The sequence below is a fragment of the Capsicum annuum genome, chromosome 2 (genome assembly GCF_002878395.1).
Source record: "Capsicum annuum cultivar UCD-10X-F1 chromosome 2, UCD10Xv1.1, whole genome shotgun sequence".
NCBI classification, from domain to species: Eukaryota; Viridiplantae; Streptophyta; class Magnoliopsida; order Solanales; family Solanaceae; genus Capsicum; species Capsicum annuum.
In genome coordinates this window covers 71,401,124-71,427,779 of record NC_061112.1, presented here as the reverse complement: position 1 = coordinate 71,427,779, position 26,656 = coordinate 71,401,124, and the positions used below count along the sequence as shown (strand labels likewise).

Here is a 26,656-nt window from a genome sequence, read left to right as displayed (position 1 = left end):
AGTGTAATTTAGATTTTATAGCTATCAAATGCAATGAGATAGTAATTTGAGATACACTAGACGATCAATTAAACGATTGCAAATGTAATCAACTAAAAACTGAGTTGATTGGATCAATCATATTTATTGATAATTAAATGATAAATAGAGTGATATTAGTCTAATTAAAGAGTGTAATTTAAATTTTATAGTTATCAAAAGTAATGAGATAGTAATTTTAGATATACTAGACGTTTAATTAAACGATTGCAAATGTAATCAATAAAAATTGAGTTAAAATTTACCGCTAGTTGATTCATCAATCACATTTAATGATAAATAGAGTGATATTAGTCGAATTGAAGAGTGTAATTTAAATTTTATTGTTATCAAATGCAATGACATAGTATTTCGAGATACATGAGATGATTAATTAAATGATTGTAAATGTAATAAATTAAAACTAAGTTAAATGAACGCTAACTGATTGGATCAATCATATTTAATGATAAATAGTGTGATATTAGACCATTTTAAGAGTAAAATTGATATTTGATTGTGATTATAATTGAATTTTCTACAACAAGTAAGTTAGTTGCTACGAATTTCATAACAATTGCTGAAACATAGTACAACAAGTACGTTAGTTGCTGAATGTTACACAACAATTGCTTAAATGTGATACAACTAGTACGTTTGTTGCTAAATGTTGCACAACAATTACTGTATTATGCTACAATAAGTACGTTAGTTGCTGAACATTGCACAACAATTGTTGCATCATGCTAAATAAGTAAGTTAGTTGCTAAACGTTCCACAACAGTTGTTGAATTATGCTACAAGTAAGTTGTTGAACGTTTCAAAGCAATTTTTGAATTATGTTACAACAAGTATATTGGTTGCTGAACATTTCATAACAATTATTATAATCTGTTGTATCTCCTAGACAGTATAACATATAATTTTTTGAAAACTGAATAACAAGAACAACAATAAGATCAAACTTGTTCACTAATAACAAAAATAATAAGATCAAATGTGTTTCTATGAAATATTTTGCTCGGAGCATGCAGTCTTTTTGTGTCCAACCCTTTTGCATATGGGACATTTATTTTTCTTGGTTGAAAATGATTCTCCGACTCCTTTTCGCCTTTTTAATGGCCTTCTTCCAACCTTACCTGGCTCAACAAATGGAGGAGATATTTTTCTCTCTAAATCTCATTGGAACTTGCCAAGAATCTTCGGATGGAAGAGGTTTAATTTCCTCCATATATGCCATAATGTATGCATCTACCGTATAATACAAAGAGGAGTACTCATAAATTTACCTCCCATAGTATTCACCATATTGACAATGGAGTGCTGTCATAGCAAGTGGACAAGGTATTTTATCAACATCAAAGACTCTACAATTGCAAGATTTGCTTTGCAAATCAACTGTTGCAACAGTTTCATGACCGGTGATAATATATCTATAGTTGGAAATTTGATGGACTAATAGCTTATTTTCCAACCTAATATTTTCTGCAATGATTGTCTCCATCGAAGGAACAAATTTGGTTCCTGTATTAAGGAATATCGTACGCCTCTCATTATATATCGCAGCAAATCGCTTGTTTACCGCATCAAATAAAGCAGTGATAGGAAATTCTCTTTCGCCAGAAGCACTGCATTAATCGACTCAGCAATATTTGTCGTCATAATATTGTACTTGTAAATGTAAGTCTCAAATTTTATTTTTATAACTGTATATTTCAAGCAGTTGCTATATTTATTTCAACAGTTTTTTATTCTGGAAATAAATACAGCAATTGCTAAAATAAGTATAGAAACCACTGAAGGAATGCAATAACTGGTAAAATATACTACTAAACGTATCAATACATTAATCAGCATGTGCAGTTATTTATAGAAATTGCTACATTTTTTCATCAGTTGTACTTATTTCAAAAGTTGTTGAAATATATGCAACAATTGGTGTACAAAAACTCCAGCAGCCACTGTAAAAAACTACAACAGTTGTACCAACTATCAACAAAAATAAACTGATAAACTATACCTATTTCCCGGAAAGAATTCCCTTCTCCATTGGTGAAATCCAACACGTTCAAGATGTGTGGCATCTCCTGGAATCATATCTATTATTTGATTGAAGTGATCACTAAACACATCTACATTGTATGCTTTTGCTGCCTTAGAAAAGTGGTAGACAATGCTTCCATTAAGAAAATCTTTTCAAATATTCTCTCCAAGGTGCCTCATGCAACAACTATAATAAGCTAAAGGGAACAAAACTGAAACCATCTTTCCAATACTTGGATGTCTTTCAGAAAATAGGCACAATTCAGGGGTATCAAGTTCAAAGCTGCTCATTTTTTCAAAAAAATATTTGTAGGAAACATTACATTCAGAGTCTACTACGCAAAATGCCACTGGAAAAATATGATTCTCTTCATCTTGTGCAACAGCAGACAAAAACACACCACCATACCTACTTTTCAAAAATGTCCCATCAACAACTATAACTTTTCTTATATGTGTAAAACCAAGAATCCAAGCTCCATATGCCGAAAAAAAGTACTTGAACCTACCATTTTCATCAACTTCCAATGTCGTCTTAATTCTTGAATTTGATGTCCTCAGTATAAGACTGTATGCATCAATCACTCTGTATCTGTAATACCCCAAAGTTTCTTAACTAAATTTTTTTGTCCCAAGACTGTCAAGTGTTAGATTCTAAATTGAATGATGTTTATTCCATGAGAAATTTTCAAGATTTAAACTTTTTGTCATATGGTAAATTCAATAAGCTTTTCTCGATATAAAATTCACCTAAATTCGATAATCGGGTAAGAAGTTATGACTATTTCAAGTTCCCATTGTAAAATAGCGCCATATTAGTCAGTGGCGTGCCGCGCCACAGGAGAAAATGACAATTGTCAAATTCTAGTAAGGGTCCACGATAGTGGCACATCGTGCCAAACTTCCAGGTTGCAAATGAAGTGGCAACGCAATGGCTCCGCATCGTGTCATCCCTCAATTTTCTAGTTGTCAAATTCCAGTGATACGGCGTGATAGAGCCACGTCGTGCCAAGGGTCCAATTCAGAAAAATTTCATTAAAATTAAAAGACACGTCCAGGGTTAAAAGGGTCAATTTTCCACCCCTATTTAAGCCATTTAACACGAGATTCAGCTATTTGGAACCCAAAATATACTAGTTTCTCTTAATTTTCTCTCAAGAACAATCTAGGATTTCAATTGAGGATTCAATTTCAAGAAATTCTCTCCCTCAATCTTCTCTAAATCAAAAACTAGGGTATGTCATGTGTTGATTCATGGGTCTCTCTCACCCATGAAGCTCAAGAATCTCTTTTCAAAATATAAGATTTGGGTATTTGTGAATGTTCATGATTCAAATTGAATTGAAATTTATGTTCCTGATGTTGTGTGGTTTTGATTCATGTTTTAAACTGTATATTCGAATGATTGACCCTAGTATGTGATGATTTGCATAATAATTATAATAAACCGCTTCAATTTACAAGTTGATTGATGTATCTTTGATTATAACATGTGTTGATGATTGTATAACCAAAGCATACTCCCCACATATTTGATTGAATGCCTATGTGAAGGGAAAATATCATACTAGCATGATAGTGTGAAATCTCCATTTATGTACAAGTTATGTATGTCAAGTGTTTGATGAAATGTCTTAGTCAATGGATTATATATTGTTGATGTTAGTCATGTATTCAAGAATGTCATGCCTTGTCAGTTTTCTTCCTTCGAGTCCTGGGGGTACTAGCACCCAAAAAAATATAGTTGTGTGCTTAGCTTTAGTGTCATGTTTTCATGATATCCTCAGTGAATCTATGATCCATAGAACTCAGTCAGTCATGTGACTCAGGAAAACTTGGTAATACAGTAATCTCAGAACTAATCCGTCAGTTAATGAAACTCAGTAATTCAGTCCAGTTCAGTTCAATAATCCATGTTCAGTGTCTATTCAGATGGGAGTAGAAATTAGCACTGAGTGAACCCAAGGATGGGAACACACACTGTCAGATGAGGATGTGATTCTTAGATGTCATCCTTGCATTCAAGAACTATGTAGCCAGCATAGGTTGATACATCAACACTATCAGATGAGGGTTGATGGGGTGGATAAGAACTGTTAGATGAGGGCCCCACTATTCTCTTTTGGGGACATTGTCAGATGAGGGTCACTCACAGCTTGTCCTTATTAGTGGCACAGTATCGACACCCTTCCAATTGGGGTTACAGATTGGACTTTAACTCAGCCATAATGTCACATTAGGGGCATGTCGGTTAGATAAATATTTCTCATAGTTTTAGTTACAGAATCAGGACTGCCAAATACAGTCATTTGGTCTCAGTAATAAAACTCAAATAGTTCTACAGGATTCAGGACTGTTAGATATAGTCTACTCAGATATAGTATGAAACTCAGCCAGTTCCATCAAATTCAGGACTGTCAGATACATCCACTCATTTTATCAGTTATATCAGTCATTAAAATTCAGTTATCATCCATGTTAGTTATCCGTAAATTCATCTTATCACGATCTCAGATATAGTTACTATATATTCATGCATGTATTCTCATATTCATATTAGTCGGTTATCCAGTATTGTTTATGCATATGAACCCCATTCATTCAGCCTACCTTCCATGTATACCAGTACATTCAAAGTACTGATGTATTTGCACTATGGTGTCTTATACCATAGGTTCAGAAGCACGAGCTCCAGAGCATCAGTAGCATTCCAGTCTCAGCAGTCAGAGTTAGCAGTGGATCCTCATATCACGAGGACATGATCATTTATTTATTATCTTATTAAGTAATTTATTAGTTGGAGTTAGTTGGGGACATGTCCCATCAACTCCTCATTCAAAAAGTTCAGTCAGTTAGAGGTTTTCCAGACTATCATGTTTAGACTATCATGTTGTTTCAATTTTATTTTGGGTATTTCATACCCCATTCAGATCTTATATCTTTATCATTTATGTTACAATATTGAACCTTATATCCTTTCAGTTCATGTTTTCGCAATCATACAGTAAATTATGCAGTATACAGGTAGAGATATTAGTCATGGGTTAGCTTGTGGTCCTTCAGAGTTATGAGTACCATGTAGCATTCTGGGTACCAGATCAAGAGTGTTACAAACTTGGTATCAGAGCCTAAAGTTCAATAGAGTTCTAGGAAGTCTGAAAGTCGCATCTAGTAGAGTCTTGTTCATGGGTGTGTTGCGCGCCACATTTATATGCAGGAGGCTATAAAATGTTTTTGGAATAGTTTTCCTTCTTTTAGTATTCATGTCGTGCCAGTGAGTATAATATTAAGTCAATATCTTAGTCTAATTAATTTCTCCCTTCTTCTACAGAACATGCCTCTTAAAAGAAGAAATGAGAGTCAGTTAGCGCCTCAGCTCGAAGAACCTTTGGGCAAACATATTTCTTATGCAGAGTTCAGAGCTGAATTTACTACTCTTACTCAGTCAGTTGTTGCTCAGAATGAACGACCAGCCATTGTTCTAGCCAACCCAATGGCCAATTCAGCTGTAGCTAGGATTTGGGACTTCACTCGAATGAATCTTCCATCCTTTCTTTGGTCTAAGTTAGATGAGGACCCTTAAGAATTCATTAATGAGGTTTAGAAGGTTATAGACATTATGGGGGTCTCAGCTGTTCAGAATGCAGAGCTAGTTGTATATTAGTTGAAGGATATTGCTCACACTTGGTACAAACAGTGGAAGTCAAAAAGGTTAGTTGATGTAGTGCCTATAAAGTTGGAGAAGTTTGTCACCGCATTCTTAGAAAGGTTCTTTTCCCTAGAGCTGAGAGAAGCCAAGGTGTTAGAATTCATCAACCTCAGGCAGGCAACATGACGGTGAAGGGGTATTCTCTTAAGTTTACTAAATAGGCCAGATATGCCCCTCATGTGGTTGCAGACAGTAGGGCCAAGATGAGTAAGTTTGTTTCTGGGGTGAATGATAGTGTGGTCAATGAGTGTAGGTCTGTGATATTGAATAGTGACATGACTTTAGACAGGATTATAACTCATGCTCAGCAGATAGAAGATCAAAAGATTAAGATGAGGGAGAAGCTGAATAAGAGTGCAAAGACAGGTAATCAGAAGGAGGAAATTGTTCTCAGTTTCATCCTAAGCCGTCAGTTCCAGCCCCTTCGTCAGCTAGTGCTCCAGCTCCTATGTTCAGGGATGGTAATAAGATAGGGCGCCAGGCTCTAAGTCTCAGGGTATTGTCAGCAATGCCCGAACTAATCCCCTTTGTCAAACTTGTGGTAAAAACTACAATGGTGCTTGCAGAGCTGGTAGCGATGTCTGTTTTGGATATGGCAAGCCAGGCCATAGAGTTAGAGATTGTCCCCAGTCAGGTTATCAGGGTCAGTAAAACCATTTCTCGGCTCAGTCCGGTCGCCCAACTCAGCAGGGTGCCACTTCTAGTGCTACTAGTGGACAACCCCCAAACAGACTCTATGCTCTCCAGTCCTGGCAAAATCAGGAAAATTCTCCTGATGTTTTTACTGGTGTGTTACAAATCTTTCATGTGCATGTTTATGCTTTGCTAGATCCAGGAGGTTCTTTATCTTTTGTTACTCCTAATATAGAAGTTGATTTCGGAGTCAGTCCAGAAATTCTAGCAGAGCCCTTCTCAGTCTCTACCCAGTGGGTAAAACCATCATAGCCCGATGGGTATACAGGAACTGCCCGATTATGATATTTCAGAAAGTCACTTCAGTAGATTTAGTCGAATTAGAGATGACTGATTTTGATGTCATTCTCATCATGGATTGACTTCATTCCTTCTATGCCACAATCGACTGCAGAAATAGAATAGTCCAATTTTAGTTTCTGAATAAACCCGTCCTAGAGTAAAAGGGTAGTGTATCCACTTTCAGAGGTCAGCTCGTTTCCTACCTTTGGGCACGGAAAATAATATTTAAAGGATGTGTCTATTATCTTTTTCGAGTTAAGAACACTAGTTCTGAAACTCCCAGTCTTGATTTAGTCCCAGTCATGAATGAATATTTAGATATCTTTCCCGAAGATCTTCCAAGAATTTCTCCCAAAAGGGAAATAGACTTCGACATCGATCTTCTTCTATATACTCAGCCTATATCTATTCTGTCATACAGAATAGCACCAGCAGAACTCAGAGAACTGAAAGAACAGTTGAAGAATCTCTTAGAGAAGGGATGTATCAGACCTAGTGTGTCCCCGTGGGGTGCACCAGTCTTATTCGTGCAAAATAAAGATGGTTCTCTCAGAATGTACATAGACTATCATCAAATCAATAAAGTCACGATCAAGAACAAGTATCCACTTTCCATAATCGATAACTTATTTCACAAACTTCAGGGTACCAGTTATTTCTCTAAGATAGACCTCAGATCCTGCTATCATCAGCTCAGAGTCAGAGAATATGACATTTCAAAAACAACCTTCCATACTCGGTATGGTCACTTCGAATTCTTAGTCATGTCCTTTTGTCTTACCAATGCCCAAAAGCTTTCATGGATTTGATGAACCGTGTGTTCAATGTTCATCATAGTCTTTATAGATGATATTCTAGTCTATTCCCACAGTGAGCGTGATCATGCAGACCATCTCAGAATCATACTTCAGACTCTCAGAGATCATCAGTTATTCGCCAAATTTAGTAAGTACAAATTTTGGCTAAGGTCAGAAGCATTCCTTGGCTATATCATTCCAAGTGATGGTATTAGACTAGATCCTCAAAAGACTAAAGCAATAAAAAGCTGGCCCAGACCTATCTCTCCATCAGCTATCAGGAGTTTCTTGGGTTTGGCTAGCTATTACAGGTGGTTTGTCGAGGGATTTTCTTTTATTGCATCCCCTATGTCCAGATTAACCTAAAAGAAAGTCAAGTTTCAATGGTCAGATCCTTGTGAGAAGAGTTTTCAGGAGTTGAAGACTCGACTCACCTCAGCTTCAGTCCTAGCTCTTCCAGATGGTTCAGATGGTTTCGTAGTGTATTGTGGTGCATCCAGAGTAAGTTTGGGTTATGTCCTCATGCAGCACGGTAACGTCATAGCCTACGCCTCCAGACAGCTTAATCCAATGAGAAGAATTATCCTACTCATGATCTTGAGTTAGCAGCCATAATATCTGCCTTAAAGATTTGGAGGCATTATCTATACAGAGTTCATGTAGATGTGTTCACATATCATAAGAGCATTCAGTATGTTTTTTCTCAAAAAGATATTAATTTTCATCAAAGAAGGTGCTTAGAGTTTTTGAAAGATTATGACATGAGTATCTTTTACCATACGGGCAAGGCCAATGTAGTGGCTGATGCTCTCAGTAGACTGTCTATGGATAGTGTTGCTCATGTTGAGGACAGTAAGAAGAAGTTAGCTCAAGAAGTCCATCAGCTTGCTAGACTAGACGTTCGCTTAGTCGATACAGAGGAGGGTGATATATGGGTTCATAGTAGTTCAGAATCATATCTAGTTTTCGAGGTGAAAGAAAAGCAAGATAGAGATCCCAGTTTAGTCAAGTTGAAAAAGTCAGTTAAAGATCAGAAAGTAGAGGTTTTCTCTCAAGGGGGAGATGGTGTTCTGCGTTATCAAAGTCATCTATGTGTTCCAGCTGTAGATGACTTAAGGTAGTGAATTTTTGCAGAAATGCATGGTGTGCGCTACTCTATTCATCCAGGGCCACAAAGATTTACTGCGACTTGCAGGAGATCTATTGGTAGAGTGGGATGAAGAGGGATATTGCGGAGTTTGTGGCTAAGTTCTCTACATGTCAGCAGGTTAAGATAGAGCATCAAAAACCTAGTGGACCTATGTAGAAGTTTATTATTCCTACTTGGAAGTGGGAAGAAGTGAACATGGACTTCATGACGGGTTTGCCTCGAACTCGTCGTCAGCATGATTCAATTTGGGTCGTTGTAGACAGGATGACCAAGTCAGCTAATTTCCTCCCAGTTCATACCTCTTATTCAGCCAAGGATTACGCCAAACTCTACATCAGAGAGTGGGTCATATTGCATAGTATTCCGTTATCTATTATCTCAGACAGAGGTACCCAGTTCACCTCTCATTTTTGGAAAGTGTTCCAAAAGGGTCTTGGTACCCAAATTCATCTCAGCACAACCTTTCATCCTCAGACAGATGGTCAAGCAGAAAGGACCATTCAGACCCTAGAAGATATGCTAAGGGCGTGTGCAATTGATTTCAAGGGTAATTGGAATGACCACTTGCCTTTGATTGAGTTTGCATACAATAATAGCTATCATTCCAGTATTTGAATGGCTTTATTCGAAGCTCTCTATGGTAAGAAGTGTACATCTCCAATCGATTGGTTCAAAGTTAGTGAGGCCTCAGTTATAGGGCCTGACTTAGTATTCGATGCCTTAGAGAAAGTCCAGTTGATCAAAGAAAGACTCCAGGCTGAACAGAGCCGATAGAAGTCTTATGCAAATATGCATAGAAAGGATCTCGAGTTCGAGATTGGTGACTATATTTATCTAAAGATCTCTCCCATGAATGGAGTGAAGAGGTTCGGCAAGAAGGGAAAGCTTAGTCCCCGATATGTCGGTCCCTTCAAAATTCTCAGTCGCTTCGACAAGGTAGCTTATAAGCTCGAGTTGCCTTCAAATCTAGCCTCAGTTCATCCAGTCTTCCATGTCTCTATGCTCTAGAAGTGCATAGGTGACCCAACAGTTGTAGTCCCTATTCAGAGCATAGATTTTTAGAATAGCCTCTCTTATGAAGAGATTGTAGTTGAAATTCTAGACTATCAGACTCGTAAACTGAGGAACAAAGAAGTCCCTCTAGTCAAATTTCTTTGGTGAAATTAGTCCATTGAAGGAGATACTTGGGAAGCAGAAGCAGACATGAGTACCAAGTATCCTCACCTCTTCTTCGATAACTCAGATCTAGCTCAAGGTAACAGTTTTCCTTAAGCTTTTTAGTTTTCATGTTCAAATTTCAGTTACAACTTGATATCAGCCTTATTCTCAGGATTCCATTTTTAAAATGGGTACTAAGTACCATTGCATAGTTAATTATATGTTTATGTATCAGATTAGTCATTTATTCATGCATCAGATATGCATTCTCCTTGTGAAAAGACTCAATTATTAAAAATCTCATTCGTGTAATCAATTTCGTCATGTATTCACACATCAGATATGTGTGATCAGCTTATCAGTACTCTCAGTCATGCATTCATGTATCAGCATAGTTATGAAATCATGCATCAGATATGCATGCTTAGTATGTTGTTGAGTGTGTACTTTGACTTATCGTTTCTCCTCTCTCAGACAGTCTCATTCGAGGATGAATGTTTTCAAGGGGGAGATATTGTAATATCTCGAAGTTTCCTAACTAAATTTTTTTGTTCCATGAATGTTAAGTGTTAGCTTCAAAATTGAATGATGTTAATTTCCCACCCCTATTTAAACCTTTTAACACGAAATTCAGCTATTTGGAACCCTACTAGTTTCTCTCAATATTCTCTCAAGAACAAATTAGGGTTTTAATTGGGGATTCAATTTCAAGAAAGTCTCTCCGTCAATTTTTGCTAAATCAAGAACTAAGGTATGTCATGTGTTGATTCATGGGTCTCTCTCACCCATGAAGCTCAAGAATCTCTTTTTAAAATCTAAGATTTAGGTATTTATGAATGTTCATGATTCAAATTGAATTGAAATTCATGTTTATGATGTTGTGTGGTTTTGATTCATGTTTTAAACTACATATTCCAATGATTGACCCTAGTATGTGATTATTTGCATAATAATCATGATAAACCACCTTCAATTTACAAGTTGATTGATGTATCCTTGATTATTACATGTGTTAATGATTGTATAACCAAAGCATGCTCCCCACATGTTTGATTAAATGCCTATGTGAAGGAAAAATACCATACTAGCATGATAATGTGAAATCTCCATTCATGTACAAGTTATGTATGTCAAGTGTTTGATGAAATGTCTTAGTCAATGGATTATATATTGTTGATGTTAGTCATGTATAAGTCCTAGGGTAATTGCACCCAAAAAAATATTATTGTGTCCATAGCTTTAGTGTCATGTTTTCACGATATCCTCAGTTAAGCCATGATCCATAGAACTCAGTCAATCATGTGCCTCAGGAAAACTCAGTAATACAGTAATCTCAGTACTATTTCGTCAATCAAAGAAACTCAGTAATTCAGTCCAGTTTAGTTCACTAATCCATGTTTAGTGTCTATTCAGATGGGAGTAGAAATTAGCACCGAGTGAACCCAAGGATGGGAACACACACTGTCAAATGAGGGTGCGATTCTTAGAAGTCATCCTTGCATTCCAGAACTATATAGCCAACATAGGTTGAGACATCAATACTATCAGATGAAGGTTGATGAGGTAGATAAGCACTGTCAGATGAGGGCCCCACTGTTCTCTTTTGGGGACACTATCAGATGAGGGTCACTCACGGCTTTTCCTTACCAGTGGCGCGGTATTGACACCCTTCCAATTGGAGTTACAAATTGGACCCCAACTCAGCCATAATGGTACATTAGGGGCAAGTCGGTTAGATAACTACTTCCTATAGTTTTAGTTACAGAATCAGGACTATCAGATACAGTGATTCAGTCTCAAAAATAGAACTCAAATAGTTCTACAGAATTTAGGACTGTCAGATACAGTCAACTCAGATATAGTACGGAACTCAACTAGTTCTATTAGATTCAGGACTTTCAAATACAGTCACTCATGTCATCAGTTATATCAATCATCAAGATTCAGTTATCAGTCATGTTAGTTATCAGTAAATTCATGTTATCACGATCTCAGATATAGTTACTACGTATTCATGCATGTATTCTCACGTTCATATTAGTCAATTAACCAGTATTGTTCATGCATATGAACCTCATGCATTCAGCCTACCTTCCATGCATACCAGTACATTCAAAGTTCTGACGCATTTGCGCTATGGTGTCTTATACCATAGGTTCAGAAGCACGAGCTCCAGAGCATCAGTAGCATTCCAGTCTCAGCAGTCAGAGTTAGCAGTGAGTCCTCATCTCTCGAGGACATAATTATTTATTTATTATATCATTAAGTAATTTATTAGTTGGAGTTAGTTGAGGTTATGTCCCATCAACTCCTCATTCAGAAAGTTTAGTCAGTTAGAGGCTTTCCAGACTATCATGTTCAAACTATCATGTTATTTTAGGTTTGTTTTAGGTATTTCATACCCCATTCAGATGTCATATCTTTATCAATTATGTTACAGTCTTGAACCTTATGGCCTTTCAGTTCATGTTTTCGCAATCATACAGTATAGTATGCAGTATACAAGTACAGATATCAGTCATGGGTTAGTTTGTGATCCTTCAGGGTCATGAGCACCGTGTAGCATTACGAGTACCAGATTTGGGGTGTTACAGTATCCATGCTCATATGTTCCTCTTACCAAAGATTTTACAATCTCGCTACCCATCCAAACCTTTCAATAACTTACCTTACAGCCCAATTCAATACGGATGGAGTTCCTTAAATCTCTTATAGATGGACCTTTACCCTCAGAATACCTATCGTGAAAGTATGCTCCAATAACTTTTGCTATGGCATGAGGATTATGACCTGTAAGATGTAACGAATAATATGTGTACAACTTTTCATACTTTCTACTATAAAACCTATCACAACTTTTTAGCTTCATAGCTCTCAACCACCACTTGCACTCAGGATGTACACATTTGTAGCACTACACAAAATTGGAGTTAATCACCTTCTTGATTCTAAAATCTTTCTTCACATAAGCAATTTTCAGCGCAATATCTAATTCTTGTTTATTCTTAAATGATATACCATTGTAAAATTTTGTTTCATCTTCTCGAGCATGACTAGACTGAGTTGATTATGTAGTTGGTAGTGTATTACTATCAACTTCGATTGAAGTAATCTGTGGGCTTGCAATCTCTTTATTTGGAACATCCATATCCATCCAACCATATTTATTATCTAACATTTTTTTGTCTTGAGATAAATTATGATTCTCCACCAATTTGTCAACTATGTATACCCTCAAAATGGGTCTGGATTCATCTTCCAAATAAGTACTCAAACTACGTTGATCTTTTGTTCTAAAAGGAGCAGTCTTTTATTTTTCACCATGACTGTGCATATAAGTGATGGCAATATCTTTCAAATCATAATTTAGTTCACAATAAGTAATGATTTTATTCACAAAATCATCATATGCGACATCTCGATGCACAATCATCACTATCGTCTCAACCATTTCTTTATTTTTCCAACGCCAAATGTAACGATTATTTGACTCAACCTATTCACCGTGACAATCAATCCCTAATGCTATTTTGTCCATCACTAATGATCTTGAAGGTACTTGAAAATATTATGATTTAAAACAAAATTAATTGATCACGATAGAAAAGAAAAAAATTACACCAAAGTATCACAATTGTTGTAATTTATTCAGCAACTATTTCATTAGTTGCAACAACAGATACAAAAATTACTATACATTATTCAGCAACTACAATATTCTATTTCATCTATTGCTGAATATACTGCAGCAACTACTGTAATAAATTCAGCAACTGCTGAAAAGATATGCAGCAGTTGCTATGATTAATGAAGCATTTGCTGAATAAATATTCAACAACTGTTGTATATTTTTTAGTAGTTGTTGCAGTTGATGAAGCATTTGCTGGATAAATTACTCAACAACTGCTACATATTTTTCAGTAGTTGTTGCATCTGTTTCAGCACCTATTGCAGTAGCTGCTGCAACATATGTTGCAATGGCAAGATCAACAATATAAAGTTCGAACTCAAAATAATCAAAAATCACCTCTTAAGTAATTCTCAATGCTGCACAAACAAAATTTAGTTCAAAATTGAGAACTTTTTTCCTCTCAAGAAAAAGAAAAAGAATGAAGAAGAAGAAAAACGTGGGAGAAATTATTGAGAGAGAAAGGAGAAAAAGATGAGATCTACTTTTAGAAATTAGGGTTTTAGTTAAAATTTGGATTAAAGTGTAAGAAATAAAACTTGGGGGTTTTAGTTAAATTTGGATTAAAGTGTAACAAATAAAACTTGAGGACTTATTCAAAACAAAGTCAATTATTATTAAACTCTAATTATAAATTTGTCACCTACCCTTAATATTTAAAACTTGAGTCACTCTTTTTAAATTTCAACATTTTTTTTGTCACCCTTAATTAAATAGCCCTTGTTTCTGTCTTTGTATAGAATATAACTTATAAAGTCTTAATGTCTATTATATTGCAATTGTAGAGGTACTAATGAGATAACAATGTCAAGAGGTGTATAAATACATCTAGCTTGCATTCAATTGCGTAATTCATTCTAGAAAAGCTGAGTTAAATTGTCCAGTCTATAGTTTATTCAATACTCTTAAATTTCTTTAAAATTCATTCATTTTATGTTGAATTTAAATTACATTAACAGCGAAGATAGATATAAGATAATTTGCTGACACCAAGGATATGAATGAATCTTTGCCAAATTATAATTGATGATCAAGTCAAGCAATTTCGCTTAGTACTAGATAAATTTGAAATGGTTTAAAAAAAAAAAGACGAAAAAATAAACATGATCAATTTAGACTTGCTCTTGTAAGTTATATTTTGTAAGAAAATAAAGATTAATTAAGTCTAGCTCTACCTTAAACTATAGTTGGTTCATGTAAAAAATGGCCTATATACCATGCAGGGGCGGATCTAGGATTTTCAGTGAGGGGTTCAGTAGTACATATACAGACTAATCAAAAGGGTTCAACCTCTACTATTTATACATAAAAAAAAATTACCATGTAAAAATAGTATAATTTTTCGACGAAAGAGGTTCGAATGAACCCCTGGACTCTATGTAGATCCGCCACTACCATGTATAAGGAGGTAACAAAACATGTAATTCCTCAAACGTATTGATGTGAGACACACTAACAGTGGTCCAAAAGTCAAGTAGTACTACAACTTAAAAGATGATGAGTTTGGTGTTGAGTTAGAAGTAAAACTTTACAACTCTTGGATGTTTTCATTTTGTCTGCAAAGAGAACAACACCCAAGTCATTGTCTCTCTGATGGTTTATCCATATTTTTGGACCCCTACTCCACCCACCCTAGCCCCCCTTAATTAGTTCATTCTGATGGCAAAAAGGAAGAAAGAGGGACATTAATTGCATATGTTGTTTGGCATTTGACATAATGAAAATAATTTTGAGATAAAATTTGAGATTAACTTAATATTTTTATCTCATGTTTAATATGAGATATTAGTTAATTTTAAATTATTTTATCTCATTAAAATAATAAAATTACTAGCTCATATATAAGATGGATCGAGTAGTCGGATAAGATACCTGGAACCTATAAAATATCTCTTCTTATCGCATGAAAACATGAACAGAGTTTCCTGATTCAAACCTCAAGGTGGGTATTGCGTGGACTGTTGGCTTATTCACCAACTGCTTTGTCTGCCCTTTTATTTTCACTTCTTCTCCTTTTTATCTCTTTCATTCCATCTTTCCAGTCCTTGATGATAAAGCTTTTATGTTCACAAAATATCAGCATGACTTTGACAAATTCAATTACTCCTACTTTATTGAGAAAATCTCATCACTACTTATAGAAAAAACTAGAGAGAAGATTTGTGTTTGGAAAATTTCATTCCGTATTGAACTACCAAATTGAGTGTGGTTATATACATGTTGCTTCTTAGCTGCAGCTACCACTACCAAGTGCCAGCTGGCACAACTAACTCACAGCTAGCACAACTCACAGCTAACAGACTAATTAACAAACAGTTAACTAAGTAACAAACTACATAATTAACCTTTAACTAACTAACTATCAATTCCAATACCCCTCAACCTGGATGTACTGAAGAGATTCAGAACACCAAGTTTGGACAACAAAAGATCATGTTGTGTGACCAAGAGCTTTAGTTAGCAGATCTGCGAATTGACCTTTGGTGTTGATATAAGTAGTCTTGATCAGTACTTGTTGCACCCTTTCATGAATAAAATAACAATCAATTTCAATATGATTAGTGCGCTCATGAAAAACTGGATTGGCAGCAATTTGAATAGCAGTTTTGCTATCACAGTGAATAAGAATGGGTACATGGAAATCTAATTATCCCAGTTCTTTAAACAAACCAGCGATCCAAACAACTTCAGCTGTTAAGGTTGCTAAACTCCTGTACTCAGCCTCTGCAGAGCTCCTAGAAACAGTGTTCTGTTTCTTGGATTTTCAAGAAATCAAGGAATCACCAAACTTCAACAAATAACCAGTGGCAGAAGGTACTTGGATAAGCAGCCCAGTCTGCATCACAGTAGCCAAAGAGACAATTTTTTATTGGAACTCATGAGCAAAAACCAAGTCCTGGATTAAGTTTGATGTATATGATTACTTTTAAAGCTGTATTCTAGTAAGAGTATTTAGGTTGCTGCATGTATTAACTCAAGGTCTGAACAGCATAAGCTATGCCAGGCCTTGTATTAGTTAAGTATAACAACTTGCCAACCATCCTTTGATACCTTTTAATATCAGGAAACAGCATGTCATTGGCAGAAGTGTCATAAGCTGCAGATGTCAACATGACATTGCATTCTAATGGTGTAAGGGTAGGCTTTACACCTGCTAAACCTGCGTCAGAAATCAACTACAATGCATATTTTCTCTGGTTCATGACTATACCAGTGTTGGATTTGCAGAACTCTATGCCAAGAAGTATCTTAACATCCCCAAATCTTTGATCTTGAAATGTTTATGTAACACATGCTTGGTATCTTGAATAAGGTCAGGGTCACTTCCTGTGATTAAAAAACCATCCACGTATACTAACACAATAACCATCCCTTTGCTATTTTTCTTAGTAAACAAAGAATAGTCCTAAATGACTTTGGACATAACCTGAGTGACTAAGAGCTTCTGTCATTCCATTGTCTGGAAGCTTGTTTGAGTCCACACAAGGACTTGACAAGCTTATAGACTTGGTGTTTTCCTGGTGAAACCTTGTGGTAACTCCATATATACTTCTTCAGACAAATTACCCCATAGAAAAGCATTAAAAACATCCATTTGATATATGTGCCAATTCCCAACCGCGGCAAAAGCAATGATAGTTCGTACTGTTACCATTTTAACCACCGGAGCAAATATTTCTTGATAGTCAACTCTCTCTATCAGACTGTAACCTTTTGCTACTAATCTTGCTTTAAATCTATCTATCTGTCCATCTATTTTGTATTTGATTTTAAAACCTATTTACATCCTATTGGATGCTTCTTCTCAGCCAACTGAACTATCATCCAAGTGTTATTCTCCTTCAATGCTTTGATTTCTTGTTGCGTAGCTTCCACCCATCTTGGATCCTTAACTGCCTCATCATAATTTCTAGGTTCAACCTCACCAGAAATGTTACTGTGATAAGCTTGATACTTGCGCGATAATGCATCATATATAATGTAATTGGACATAGAGAAGGGATACTCAGGATCAATAACATTAGTCACATAATCTTTCATCCACACAGGAAGAATAGAAGACCTTGTGAAGTGTCTGGAAGTTCTCTTAATTGGGACTACATCATGAACTACAGGTAGCAGTATCTTCTGATTGACCTCTTTATAAACCAATGGTAATGGATGTCCAGGGGCATCAACAAGCTCTTGAACAGGATCATCCACATGTTTATTCTTTTGTAGATGATTGAACTCAGATATATCATGTTGCTCTGAAGTATCAGTAACTAAATCCTCTGCACACTTATCAGTGTCACACTAAGATCCAGGAATATGGGGAAATAATGAAGTATGAGATGTTTTCTTCCCAGCAAAAAGAAACACATCCTCCTTGAATATGACATCTCTATTTATCAAGAATTTCTTATGAGCAAGATCATATAACAAATATCCTTTATGAGTGGCTGAGTTTCCTAACAAGACACATGCCTCAACTCTTGGTGAAAACTTCTCAATTTTTATAAGATTGGAAGCATATCATAAACATCCAATTGTTCTGATGTGATCAAGGTTAGGTTGATGACCATGAAATACAACATAAGGTAATTGACCCTGTAATACATCAGTAGGCAATCTATTAATTAAGTAAACATTTGCTAAAACACACTCACCCCAAAATCTGATTGGAATACATCCTTGAAACCTAATTACTCTAGCCACCTCTAGAATATGTCAATGTTTTCTTTCCACTACTCCATTATGTTGTGGAGTATGTGGACAACTACTTTCATGAATAATACCTAAATCTGCAAATAGTGTTTTACATTTTTTATTGAAGAACTCAGTTCCATTGTTGACCCTACTCTTTTAACAGATTTGTTGAACTGAGTCAGAACTAAAGTAAGAAGGATTTTTGGAGAAGAAACACATCACTTTTAAACCTAATCAAGAACAACCAAGTCATTCTAGACTTGTCATCAGCAATTGTCAAGAAGAATCTACAACCAGCATGAGTAACAATTCTATAAGGTCCCTATACATCTAAATGGATCAAATCAAAAACACAGGTAGCTCTAGACATGCTAGAAGGAAATGGAAGTCTAGTTTGTTTTGCAAGGACAAACTGGATATTTAGTACAAACATCTGCATCCTTGACTCCTTTAATCAGTGATAATTTCTTCAACACCTTTAGTGAGGGGTGACTAAATCTATTATGCCACCTTATTCCTTGCAAATCAACAACATCATGCACCATCAAACCTTTATCCTATTTGCAAAACTGTCTGAGATGTGTTTGGGAAAGTAGTAGAGATCTCTCTTATCCTTACCAATCCCCTTTACTCTTCCAGTGAAGAGGTCCTGGAAATTAAAGAACTCAGGGAAAAAGTTCACAGAACACTTCAGTTGTTAAGTTATATTGGAAACTGATAGTAAATCAAATTTGAAGTCTGGTACTACTAGAACATTGTTCAGAATATTATCTTCTGATAGTATGCAACTACCAATAGGAGAAATAGATGTGTTCTGACCATTCGGCAAATATATCTTTCTCCCTATAACTTTATTACAACTAGATACCTCATTCAAAGTGTTGATACTAGATGTCATGGGACAAGTTGCTCCTGGATCAACTATCTATTCCCTTTGCTTATCATTAACATGATTGGGACTCAATGTTTCAATGATGAGGACATTTTCTAAATTCTCTTTTGATAAAATAATAACATGATCACCTGCTGCTGTGTTGATCATGGCATTATCAACTGAATCTTCTTTATCAATTATCTGTAATATCTTCTGATATTGGCTGGGAGTAAATGTAGGTTGAGTGCCCAGCATCTAAGACTATGTGTCTTTTTGCATTTGCTGGGATTCATCAGAGTGTAGGAAACCACCAGCTAGTCCAATGATGTACCCTGTCTATCTAGCATTGATATGCACAGGACTGAAAGCATCACTATTATCAGCATAAGCATGATTTTCCATTCCCCTGCCTGTATTTATTGTTGCTGAACCTGGTCCAAGTTTTTTCTTAAATTTTCAATCAGTTGGGTAACCTACAAGTCTATAATAAACATCTCTAGTGTGGCCATGCATCTTTCAATAGTGATAGATCAATTTCTAATTCTTCTACTATCTGGGAGTACCATTACCTCCATTATGTGGCTGTTATAACCACTATTATTGCCATAACCACCTTTGCTACTATACATGGCCATAGACTCATGTGAAACATGTCCTGTAGGGTTACAAACACTTTTGCCCTCACCATCATATAAGTCAGGACTACCTCCTGCAGAGCTATATCCATCTTTCATAGCATACAACGACATAGATTCAGGGATATCCCCATTAATCCTAATTCCAGCAGTCATACGTTGGCTTTCATCAGCTATCAACATAGCATGAGCCTTATTAACACTTGGAAAAGGATTCGTCATTAAGATTTGACTATGTGTATGACTATACATCTCATTTAATCCCATCAGAAAAACAAATAGCCTCAAAAATTATAAATGATCCACATACACCTTGGATTTGTCACAATAACATGAAGGTGGAGACACTAATGCATTAAATTCATCCCATAAGAGTCTCAATTTGGTAAAGTGAGCTGAGACTGTTAAATTACCTTGATAAAGAGTACAGATTTTCCGGTGAAGTTGATAACTTCTAGATCCATCTACTTTGTCAAAGCGTTCCTTCAAATCTGCCCATACAACAGCTGCATCTGAAGCAAGGAATCTGCCCATACAACAGTTGTATCTGAAGCATACACTATACCACTCAATAATTCCTTGGATACAGTGTTCATGATCCATACAAGCACAAATGCATTGCACTTTTCCCATTGTTCTTCCAATTCCAGCTGATAATCACCTTTGCGACATGTTCCAAGCACAAATCCTAATTTATTATTTACACGGAGATTGATCATCATAAATCTGCTCCACGGTGAATAGTTCTCAGTTTCTGTGAGCTGCACCAAAGTCAGAACACTACCTGGAGTGTCCGATGGGTGAAGGTACAATAGATAATTGCGATTGTTCTTGATTTCTTTACGAGTATCAGTCGAAGTGTCAGCTGTATCTCCTACTTCATATTTAACCGCCAATTTGCTTAACCTTCGTCAATGGCAGAAGAAGCTTCCAGAATAAAAAAAATATGAATACGTAAAGTTCAGACTCACGGCTCTGAAACCATATAGAAAAAACTAGAGAGAAGATTTATGTTTGGAAAATTTCATTCTATATTGAACTACCAAATTTAGTGTGGTTATATACATGTTGCTTCTTAGCTGCAGCTAAGACTGGCAACGAAATCAAAAAATTCCATATCGGTCCGTCAACTCCGTTTTTGATTCGGTTTCGGTACCGATAACACAACGGTACCGGTTGGTGCCGGTATACCGGTACCTAATGGTCCAGAATACGGTACCAGTGCAAAACCTCAAAAAAAACCGGCATTTTCAGTACCGATTGACCAGTTTCAGTCCCGATTGTCAGTTCCAGTCCGTTGACGCATTAATTTTCTGCCCTTTTTTTCTTTTTTAAATTGGGTTGGTATATCTGGCAACGACTCTTTTGACCGTTGTAAATTTATCCGTTGCCACACACACCCCCTTTCCTAATTTAGCCGTTGCCACACCCCCCTCCCCCCCCCCCCCACACACCACCCCTTAAAATTTTCATTTTAAATATCTTCCATTTTAATTTTTTTTTTCACACAAATATTCTCAATTCTCATACTCTCTCTAAATATTCTCACATTCTCTCTAAATATTTATAATTATTATATTAGTTGGAGTTGAAGATTTTTTTAATATATTACAAGCTTCAATTATCATCTTTCAATTGCGGCATTTGGTATATGTCTACTTTTACGCAGATGTTCGGTATATTCATTCCAACTTTAATCTCTTTTTATTTACGTTAATATCTATATTTTTATTTTTTAGTATCTACATTTGTTTACTTACGTTAATTTTTAAATTTATAATATTTGTATTGCTTGTTTTAATATTTTAATTTTAATTATGGATTTTGGAAAAAATAGTAGTGGTAAAAAATTAATCTTTGGTAAGGTTTTTCGAAGAGATAAAAAAAGTAAGGCTACTACTAGTACTAGTTCATTACCGCCTAGACTTAATGAAATTTCTTTATCACAGCCTAATGGTTTCGACGTTGGTATCGGTATGAAATTAGACCATGAAATCCTAAGTAGGCGTTATGATAAATTTGAGGAAGACTTACCAGAAGAAGATGATATAGAAGAATAAGAATTAGGTGATACCCCTACCCCTACTAGTCCGATTACGGAATTATCGAAATACAGTGAAGAACTTTCCCCTTTACCAAAATTTACTAGGGCCAAAAGTACCGAACGTACTAAAAGGTCTTTAGTTTGGAAATTTATGCAGCATGATAGGGTAAAAAGTATTGCTACTTGCAATAAATGCAAGAGTGTTTTTAAACATTTGACCGGTGAAAAAAATGACGGGACAGGGTTGCTAACTTCGCATTTGATGAAATGTAATAAAGAATTTATTCGTCTAAAAAGGAGGCTAAGGCAAAAAAAAGATGGTATACTATATGTGGATGAATCTGTAGGAGGTAATATGGTTCAAACGCGTTTAGACATGTTTAACTCGGCTGGTCCAAGTTCATCATCGACATATAGTGAAGATGTAGATAGAGAAGAACTAGCGAAAATGGTTGTTGTTATGGGTTTGTCTTTTATTTTTTCTTCGCATTCCGGTTTTATTCATTATATTCAATGAGTATATAATCCCTCTTTTAAAGATTTTTCACGAAATACAATTAAAAATAATATTTTTAAATTTCAAGTTGAACATTGTCATTTTCTTCATTGCTTATTTGATAAATTTAATGGTAGAGTATCTGTTACTTCTGATATGGGTCGTAGTGTTGTCGGTAATGATTATTTTACTGTCACGGCTCATTGGATTGACAACGATTGAAACATGCAAAAAAAAATTATTGCTTATAAATATGTTGACGAGTCTAAAATTGGTATGTATAAAGCTAGTACAATAACGGAGAGCATGAAATATTTTAGATTTCTTGGTAAACCTATGGCATGCACATTAGATAATGCTTCTGATAATTTGAAAGCTATTGACGAGTTAAAAACTAGATTATGTCCTATGGATGAAGATCATTTTCATGTTAGATGTACTGCACATATTTTAAATTTAATAGTACATGATGGTGTTATTTGTTTGGAAATGGTTGTTGTAAAGTTTGAATTGCTTGTAGTTATATTTTTAAAAATAAAAGAAAGGATGTTATGGTTGATTATAAATATAAATGTAAACAATGTGACCTCCTATATAGAAAAGTTCCAAAAGAAATTCCTACTAGATAAATTCTTTGTTTCAAATGCTTGAAGTTGCTTTTATATATCGTAAACCTATACAATTAGTTTATAATGCTTATAATGAGAATGTTAATTTAATGCTAGATGAAGATGATTGGACTGAAGTAGAAGAACTTTGTAAATTTTTGAAAACTTTTCATCAAGCTATGAACTCAGTATCTGCTCAATATACTCCAACTATTTCTTCTGTTTTAATTACTATTACTGCTATTTCTAAAGACTTGCTGAATATAAAAAATTATGCCCTTACAAAGAGGCAATTGAATCTATGTTTGATAAATTTAAAAAATATTATTTTTCTATTCCACAATTTTTTTTGACAACTAATTTATTCAACCCATTTTATAAAGAACATGGTACAGTGATGTTGGTTAAAAAATTATACAATAATTTAAAAATTGGACCTCATGAAAAGCCATCAGTTGACACTTGTTGTGTTAGTATAGTACCTAAAGCTAGGAGTTTATATAACTTGTATCAAGTTTTAGAACAAAATATTGGGCCGATCGAACCTCCAACTTCTAGACGTAGATATGATGATTTAGATGACAAGATGGGCGAAGAACTTGGTCTTCAATGTTGTAGGAGTAATGATTTTGATTCGTATCTTTCGCAGGATCGGAAAAGTATTAGAGATGAAACTGAAAAACAACAACTTTTATCATAGTGGAAAGCCCGTATCAAACAATTTCCAAAACTTTCAAGGATGGTTCGAGATTTGCTATCAACTCAAGCTTCTTCAGTTGCTTCGGAGCAAGCTTTTAGTGCAAGAAGATTTATAATAGGAGATCATTGATATTCATTAGCAAGGGATAGTTTGGAGATTTCGGTATTATTTAGAGATTGGATCAATGTCGAACGAAGAAATTTTGGGCTTCCCAAATTACCACCCCATGTTGAAGACGAAATAGATGAAATTTTTTAGGAAAATAGTGATGATGGAATGGAAGCAATGGCGGAACAAGGAAAAAGATCAATTTCGAAAGATTTATCCGCCGAAGGAATAGAAAAGTTACGCCAAGAATATTATAGACAATTTAGATATTGATAAGATTCTACAATAGAGAACTAATTCAAACAGAACCCTTCCTAGAAGGTGGCTGCGTAGATTAGATTTTTTTTTAATATCTTTGTAATAAATGTACAACGTATGAAATTTGAATAAATATAACGGCTATTCGCCTAATTTTATTTTAAAATTTGTCTTTTATTTGTTGCGATTATGGAAAAAAAAAATAATACAAAACTTTATAAAGTTAGAAAAATTTTTAACTTTAGAACTTAAAATTATATAAATATAATTTATTAATTTAACTTCTTAAACTTATTAAAAATATTATATTAACTTAAATTTAAGAATATATTTTTAAGTTCAAGATATATTAAAACAAGTTATATTTATTAACTTAAACTTAAGATATATTTTTTAAGATAAAATTTTAAAGTTTTTAAGATATATTAAAACTTAAACTTATTCAAAAAATGTTAATAAATTATACAAATTAATATATATATATATATATATATATATATATATATATATATATATATATAAAGTAAATTAAAGGCCATAAAGTTAATATATATATATAATTTAAATTAAAATTAAAAAAAAAAAAAAAACAGTACCAGTACGTTAAGTTACCTGGCCGGGGTCTCTTCTGGTAACGGTTCCGGTGTCGCTCCGGTCCGATCCGATTCCACACCGACGGTCAACGGACCAATGCGAATAGGGGGGAAATTCTGGTATTTCGGTCCCGGTAACATCGGTTCGAGCGACACAAATCGATAAGAAAGTTCTGATTCCGATCAAACTGGTTCAGCGGTACTGGTTTCGGTCCATTGCCAGTCTTAGCTGCAGCTACCACTACCAAGTGCCAGCTGGCACAACTAACCCAAAACTGGCACAACTCACAGCTAACAGACTAATTAACAAACAGTTAACTAAGTAAGTAACAAACTACATAATTAACATTTAACTATCAATTCCAATAATAGTGCTATCAGAAGTTATTTTTATTAATTAAAAAGATAGTGAGATTTTGTTATATTTTAAAATTTAAGGGCACTATTCTTTCAAATGTAGCAGAATATATGTATTCATATGAAAAATATTATTTCATCTCAATTGAAAATTAGGCGGCTACAATATTTGATTGTAAATGTTAGTGTATGTATGGCGAATCATACACGTTGTTTAGGGAGCAATTTTAAGAAGTCATATATGTTACACTAAGGGGTCGTTTGGTGTGAGGTATAAAGGTTAAGTAATTCCGGGATAAAATGAAGGATCATTTTATCCCATGTTTGGTTGGAGGGATTAATCAATATCGGGATAACTTATCCTACCATTTACACCATAGTGATGGGATAACTTCCATATGCATGGTGGGATAAGTTATCCCGGGTAATCCCAGGATAACTTATCCTACCATTTACACCATAGTGATGGGATAACTTCCATATGCATGGTGGGATAAGTTATCCCGGGTAATCCCAGGATAACTAATCCCGAAATTAGTTATCCCGGAATAATTATTTCCCAACCAAACGAAAACTAAAATATCACATATATGAAATCGCATTATTATTTTAGTGTAATATTATTTTTAATATGTAAGTACGTCAGATAATTAACTGTATTTAATTCTTAGCTTGTTGGGTCGATAAAAATGAAATTGCATATAATAGAGTATCCAATTAAAATAAGATTAAATTACAATATATAAGTAAAAGAAATGGCAAAAATTCACAAATAGGCAAAGTATAAGATCTATAACTAACTTCGTAGTGAAAGTTTCAATAATTATAAATTATAGGCAAAAGTAGGTAATAATTATTTGTATATATAACAGAATTATACAAATCAGTAGAAAAATAACTTAACTAAACAAGAGATAAAAAAGAAAATTTGAAAGCAGTAAATCCTCTTAAATTACTCCAACTTCCCACTAATTACTCTTCCATTACTGAGCATTATAGCTCATTATATGTGATTTAAGGCATGTATTAAATTAAAAAAAAATATTTTGAAAAGATTAGAGAGAAGGAAGAGGAATAATTCAACAACCATTTTTACCAGGTATGTTCCAAATTCAAATTTTTATTATGAATTCTTGAAATACAATTTTTTTGAAATCCAACGCTATACATAAACAAAAAAAAGTAAATATACATGAAACAGATATACAAATAGAACTACATACAGATATAAAAAATCAATTAAAAAACATATATACAAATATAACTACATATTGATATACAAATACAATTAAAAATCATATATACAAATGCAACTACATACATATATACATATAAAACTAAAAAACAAATAATCAAATACAACTACATACAGATATACAAATACAATTAATAAACATATATACACATACAATTACATACAGATATACATATACAACTAAAAAACAAATAATCAAATACAACTACATACAGATATAAAGATACAATTACAAAACATATAACACAACTATAATTACATCAGGTGTACATATACAACTAAAAAATAAATAATCAAATACAGCTACATACAGCTATACAGATACAATTTTAAAACATATGCAAATAAAATTATATACAGATATACAAATACAACTAAAAAACAATAATCAACTACAACTACATACAGCTATACAACTACTAAAAAAATATACAAATACAAAAACATATATAATCATAAAATACAGCAACTTACCCATTTCCATTTGATTTTTTTGTATTG

At 34.5% G+C, this 26,656-nt stretch overlaps 1 pseudogene; it reads right to left on the bottom strand.

Annotated features, from left to right (window-relative positions):
• Positions 1–1,303: 1,303 nt before the first annotated feature.
• Positions 1,304–24,684, bottom strand: LOC124896184 (annotated as a pseudogene).
• Between the last annotated feature and the right edge of the window lie 1,972 nt (positions 24,685–26,656).